The 5799-nt window shown below is 43.1% G+C and overlaps 1 long non-coding RNA gene across 1 annotated transcript; it reads left to right on the top strand.

The window, feature by feature from the left end:
* The first annotated feature begins 3466 nt into the window (after positions 1 to 3466).
* LOC120928610 lies at positions 3467 to 4669 on the top strand. Its single transcript, XR_005747252.1, has 4 exons — positions 3467 to 3547; positions 3690 to 3917; positions 4064 to 4167; positions 4630 to 4669. It is a non-coding gene; the product is annotated as an uncharacterized LOC120928610 (long non-coding RNA).
* The last annotated feature ends 1130 nt before the right edge of the window (positions 4670 to 5799 follow it).

The following is a 5799-nucleotide window of genomic DNA, read 5'->3' on the forward strand; positions in this document are numbered from 1 at the left end:
GTTAGTTGGCTCTCATCCAAGTGATTTGTGTAAATTGGGCCTCTGTTCGAGCTGGGGTGCCATTCCACCCCAGGGCGACAGGTGGCAGCAGTGGAATTCAGTCTGGAGAGCCTCTTGCCAGCAGCCATTCAGGAGGGGTTTTCCCTCCCGGGGCAGGCTGGGGGAGGATACTTTAGGAACAGACGCCATTCTGGAGGTTTTTTTTTTGTTCTGGGTGTGGCACCCACCTTCAGGGTGTGTGCACATCACGGCCCCCAGTGATATGGCCTTCCAGGCTGGGGTGCACGTGCAACGCGGTGTTCTTGGTTCCGGGACCATGCTGGCCTGGAGCAACTGAAGCTATGGCGGGGCCCCAGTGATCTACTGGGTCCCTCAAACTCTGAGAGGAGATCCCAAGCGAGTTGTGCTGTTCGGTGGGGAGTCAGTCTGAGGAGAGCCAGGAGGCAGGCAATCCAACAGGGCCTAGACAATCCATCGGGGATCGAGGTAACCGGACACTGAGAGGTTGGATGTCAGCAACCTGTCAGTCGGTGACCAGTTGAGAGACTACCTGAGGGAGATTCAGGCACTAAATTTACTGAGGAGGATTTACCTCACGATCTACGTTTTGGAGAAGGGGCCTGTGGCAGAGGTCCCGTTCTGACCTTTATTTCTACTAAGTCTGTGGCAGAGACTTATTTTCTCTTCGAGTTTCCGAGTGATACCCTGGCTGCCAGGTCGGTGTGAGAGGCCTGTGCAGGTACACTATACCCACTCCGGCTGGAATAGCAACGTAAAGAAAGGTGCCGCTAGAAGCAGGACTGCTTCCGTATTGTTCAAGCTTGAATCTTCTACTCTCCTAATTTTCACCCATCTTCTTCCTATCCTACCTCAAGTTTACTGTTTTGCCGTGTTGCGTAAAATAATGCACCGTTCTCATCATCATCATCATCATACCCCTAGGCGCTCACAGAGGTAACACGCTATCCCTATTCTAACCAGCGGCTCCTGCGGGGGTAGCGCTACACACACATATATATATATATATATATACAAAGTGTACAATGCATATATATACTAAATATACTGGAATACTGGATCTAACTAGCTGAATCAACTGCCTGCTCAATCTAGCTAACTGAAATAAAACGACAATCTCTCTCTCTCTCTCTCTGAACACAGCCGGAACACACTACACTAGGCCGACGCGCAGACAGTCTTATATGGTGTGGGGCGTGTACCTAATCCCCTGAGCCATGATTGGCCAAAGGCACCCTGCCTTTGGCCAATTATGGTTCTCTGTGCTGACGGCACTGTGATTGGCCAAATAAAGCGGATCATAGTGCATGCTTGGCCAATCAACAGCCAGCAATGCACTGCAATGACGCAGTGCATTATGGGCCGTGACGCACAACTCGAATTTGGCACGAACGGCCCAAAAAGTTTGATCTTCGTCGAATGATCGAACAGCCGATGTTTGAGTCGAACTCATGTTCAACTCGAAATCGAAGCTCATCCCTAGTTGTTACAGTAGCTGATAATGGGATGCAATCAATATGCGTTAAAATGCATCTAGTGAAACTAAAATGTTACTTTCAAGTCAAACAAATACAATTTGGTTATATACAATCACGCAGAGTCAATCAGCCCCATGAGCCTTAATTGGATAGATGTATATGCTAATTGTGGTCTCACCCCTTCCCTCAAGGCCAGCATGCAGCTTTTGCTCTTCCGGAGCTGGACCACTAAATTATTTGTTTATACTACTTCATAATAAATACAGTGCCTTGCGAAAGTATTTGGCCCCCTTGAACTTTGCGACCTTTTGCCACATTTCAGGCTTCAAACATAAAGATATAAAACTGTAATTTTTTTGGAAGAATCAACAAGTGGCACACAATCATGAAGTGGAACGAAACTTATTGGATAACTGCTGTTCACAAACGCTCTCCATCCAACCTCACTGAGCTCGAGCGGTTTTGCAAGGAGGAATGGGCAAAAATTTAAGTCTCTCGATGTGCAAAACTGATAGAGACATACCCCAAGCGACTTACAGCTGTAATCGCTGCAAAAGGTGGCGCTACAAGGTATTAACTTAAGGGGGCTGAATAATTTTGCACGCCCAATTTTTCATTTTTTTATTTAACAGCAATTTATTTATGACACGATAAACTCTTGCACCATCACTATGTACTATGAGCGACAAGCTGTATATATAAATATGTGCAGCCTTGACTACATTATAGTTCACCTTATAAATTCCTTCCTTTTTCACAATGCACTTTGACTATATTACAATACAAATACACTGAGTTCCATTCCTGACTCTCGTAATAAAGGGAGAAAAAGGGAATGGAATAATAATAATTTTATATTTATATTTATATTTATGATTGTTTTTCATTTCCCTTTTTTTAATTTCTATAATATATTTTCCTTATTGTTCCGTGCGTCGCTCATAGGGAAATGCATTAATAACGCAAGTCACTTAAATATTGAGGAACATTACTCTCCCCTCTCCTCCTCTTTCTCGTATTACCCCCACGTGCACTACATGAGCTGTACTCTGGTTCCGTTGAAAATCCCAACCATGATCTATCCATCTATATATGATTGTGTTTTTCCTCCTCCTTCTTTCCCCTAGGATATATATTTATGACAGATCGTCTTTATCCATATACAATAAATCTTAATTATTAGATCTTAACGCTGATAGATGGACTTCAATATTTATATTAATAAAATTATACTGATAAATGCTGCTTAGGTGCAACATATGAAATGCTGCGCTTGTAAAAAAACAAAAATAATTTTTTTAAATTTCTTTATTGATGTATTTTGTTTAAAGTATGTACATTTTGTAGTTTTAAAAATTCTTCTGAATGACTGCATCTTGTATTTATCTCTATGCATCAATGTGTGGCAGAGCATTGAGATTCCTGTGCAATGTTTGCACTCATCTGGCTCCAGTTTGGGGTGGGAGTTCTCTTTTCTTTACTGTTTTCTTTTAATTGGTGTTTTTTTCTCTACCCTTTCTTTCCCTATCTGAATGGTACAGCCCTACTTAGGGAAGCACGCTGGAGGTTTGCTGGCCCTGCCCCTCCTTTGTGTGGATCGGCTTGCGAGCCCCTGTATGTATGGACCCTGGTCTGACCTGTCACTGCCTCCGTGCATGCTGTGCGGAGGCGCGTGTCACTGGTGGGAGGACCCCGCGTCTCGTACGTCCCCGCCCTCGTCACTGCCCTACCCAGGGAGATGACGTTACGTCGTGCCCTTCTGTGCACATGCACGCTACGGACGTGGCTGCGCACGCTCTGCAGACCTGGCTGACTGGTCAGTCGGGGTTATGCAGGGACACGGCTACATCGCCGTGATTTGGGCAATTTTAAATGACGTCAATATCGGTGCGACGGAGACGCCGACATGCAGGTGGGTCTCCTCCCACTCCACCTGTTACTAACCAGCCCTCATTGGACTATATATAGACCAGGTAAGCAGCTGTTCAGTGTACTGGCGCTACTCTGTTACCAGGGACACACTCAGCTATACAATATACTGCAACACTAAGGTAAGGCGATTTCCTAGGATATCTACAAGCTGTGGGCTAATGCTTTGCTACAGATTTGTAGTTCCTATATTTACCACCTCAACCCCTTTTTTTTTACCCCAGTCTTATTGTATTTTATACATATTTGTTTTGTATCCTTTAGGACTTTAACGCCTTTGCCTATTATCCTTTCCATACCCATGGACTAAGGTCAGTTAGGTAGGCGGTTATTTAGACAGATTTACCCATCTGTTTTTCTATGTCCGATTAATACACTGTATGCACTAGCTGGGTGTGTGAACATATACCTGGATCAGATTCATTGTTCGTTGCTTACCAGCAATCAACTGCCATACCACCGCATGCAATTTAGTTCTGCTTTTTCTTTATGGTAAGTCGCTTTCCCCCCCCCCCCCCTACCTCCCCCCCTCCTCCCGTTTCTACAAATCTGAAACTCCTGACTATGTTTCTATGAAATTATTTTTGATATTGGTATACTGAAAATTATGATTTATACCTTCACAATACCATCCACAGATTATACTCTCCTATCTGGTTGAAACAATTTCCTTGTGAATTACAATCAGTGATAGGCCAATAAAAGACCGTTCGTTGATTACCACCAACGCGGGATACCCCTTGTAAGTTATTTTCAACCTTTATAGGACTTTCCTGATTGTTCTATCACGCATTTTTATAGCCTATGCACATATCCTCAATATAAGAACCCCGACATGATATGATTCTTTCCCCCCCCCCCTCCCCTTTTTTCCCCCCTTTCTTGTTTTCTTTCTTTTCTTTTTCTTTTTCTTTTCTTTTTTCTTCCTTTTATGGAATTCCCCCCTTCTATATGGAAGTCTCAGGGGGAGGGCTCTCTCTCTGCGTGCTTCGTTGCGCATTGCTGCATTGAGATAACATGTTTATAGTTCTTTATCTGGCTGTCCACCATGCAATCTCTGCAGCATGGGTGGACATCTATATGTACTTCTGTTGTAATATATTTTTATTGTTTTTCTTAAAATTTCCTAAAATGTAATGTTTTTCTGCTTTGTGATTTACATATACCTGTAGACTGATGCTGTTTCTTGTATATGTTTTATTAGAATGAAATATCTATGCTCCTGAGGAAGCGCTAATTCCATAAGCGCGCAACATGTCGAGCAAATCCTCCTAGTCCTCTGGACAACCATCTGGTCACTTGTGATATAACGTTTTTTATAATTATGCTTTTTATTTTAAGCTTTTTATGTTAGAACTATACAATGTATGTGAACCGTGTGTGGTAAACCAGTTGTCAATTGAACTTCACTTTGTGATTTTTTATTTATAACGGTTTCTATGATATTTCTATATCTATAATAAATTTTTCTAGTTTTCTACAACTTTTGTATCGTGTGCCTTCAAAGCCCAACTCACTAGTCCTTAGTTCAATTCTTCATTTTTTTATTTGTTAAAAAAGTTTGAAATATCTAATAAATTTCGTTCCACTTCATGATTGTGTCCCACTTGTTGTTGATTCTTCCAAAAAAAATTACAGTTTTATATCTTTATGTTTGAAGCCTGAAATGTGGCAAAAGGTCGCAAAGTTCAAGGGGACCGAATACTTTCGCAAGGCACTGTATATACACTGTACATACTGGGCCAGATTCACGTAGCTCAGCGGATCTATAGATCCGCTCGATCTACGTGAATTAAGATCCGCTCCCGCAAGTTTAGGAGGCAAGTGGCTAATTCACAAACCACTTACCTCCAAACTTGCGACGGCGGATCCTAAATCCCCCAGCGGAATTCAAATTATGCGGCTAGGGGAGTGTTATATTTAAATCAGGCGCGTTCCCGCGCCGATTTAAATGCGCAGGCGCCGTCCGCGAAATTTCCCGGCGTGCATTGCTCCCACTGACGTCGCTAGGACGTCAGTGGTTGCGACGCTTACGTAAACGACGTCCGTCCGTATTCGAGAACGACTTACGCAAACGACGTTAAAAAATATAAATTTGACGCGGGAACGCCGACTATACTTAACATTGGCTGCGCCTGATAAAAGAAAGGGTAAGTATACGACGGGTACGCCGCTACGAAAACGTCGTAAGAAGACTGCGTCGGGTCCGCGTACGTTCGTGAATTTGCGTATCTCACTGATTTACATATTATTTCTTGTAGATCAGCGGGAGCGCCATTTTTAAATTTAAAAATAGATCCGACAGTGTAACACAGTGTAACACTGTCGGATCTAGCCCTATCTATGCGTATCTGATTCTATGAATCAGGCGCAT

The sequence above is a fragment of the Rana temporaria genome, chromosome 2 (genome assembly GCF_905171775.1).
Source record: "Rana temporaria chromosome 2, aRanTem1.1, whole genome shotgun sequence".
NCBI classification, from domain to species: domain Eukaryota; kingdom Metazoa; phylum Chordata; class Amphibia; order Anura; family Ranidae; genus Rana; species Rana temporaria.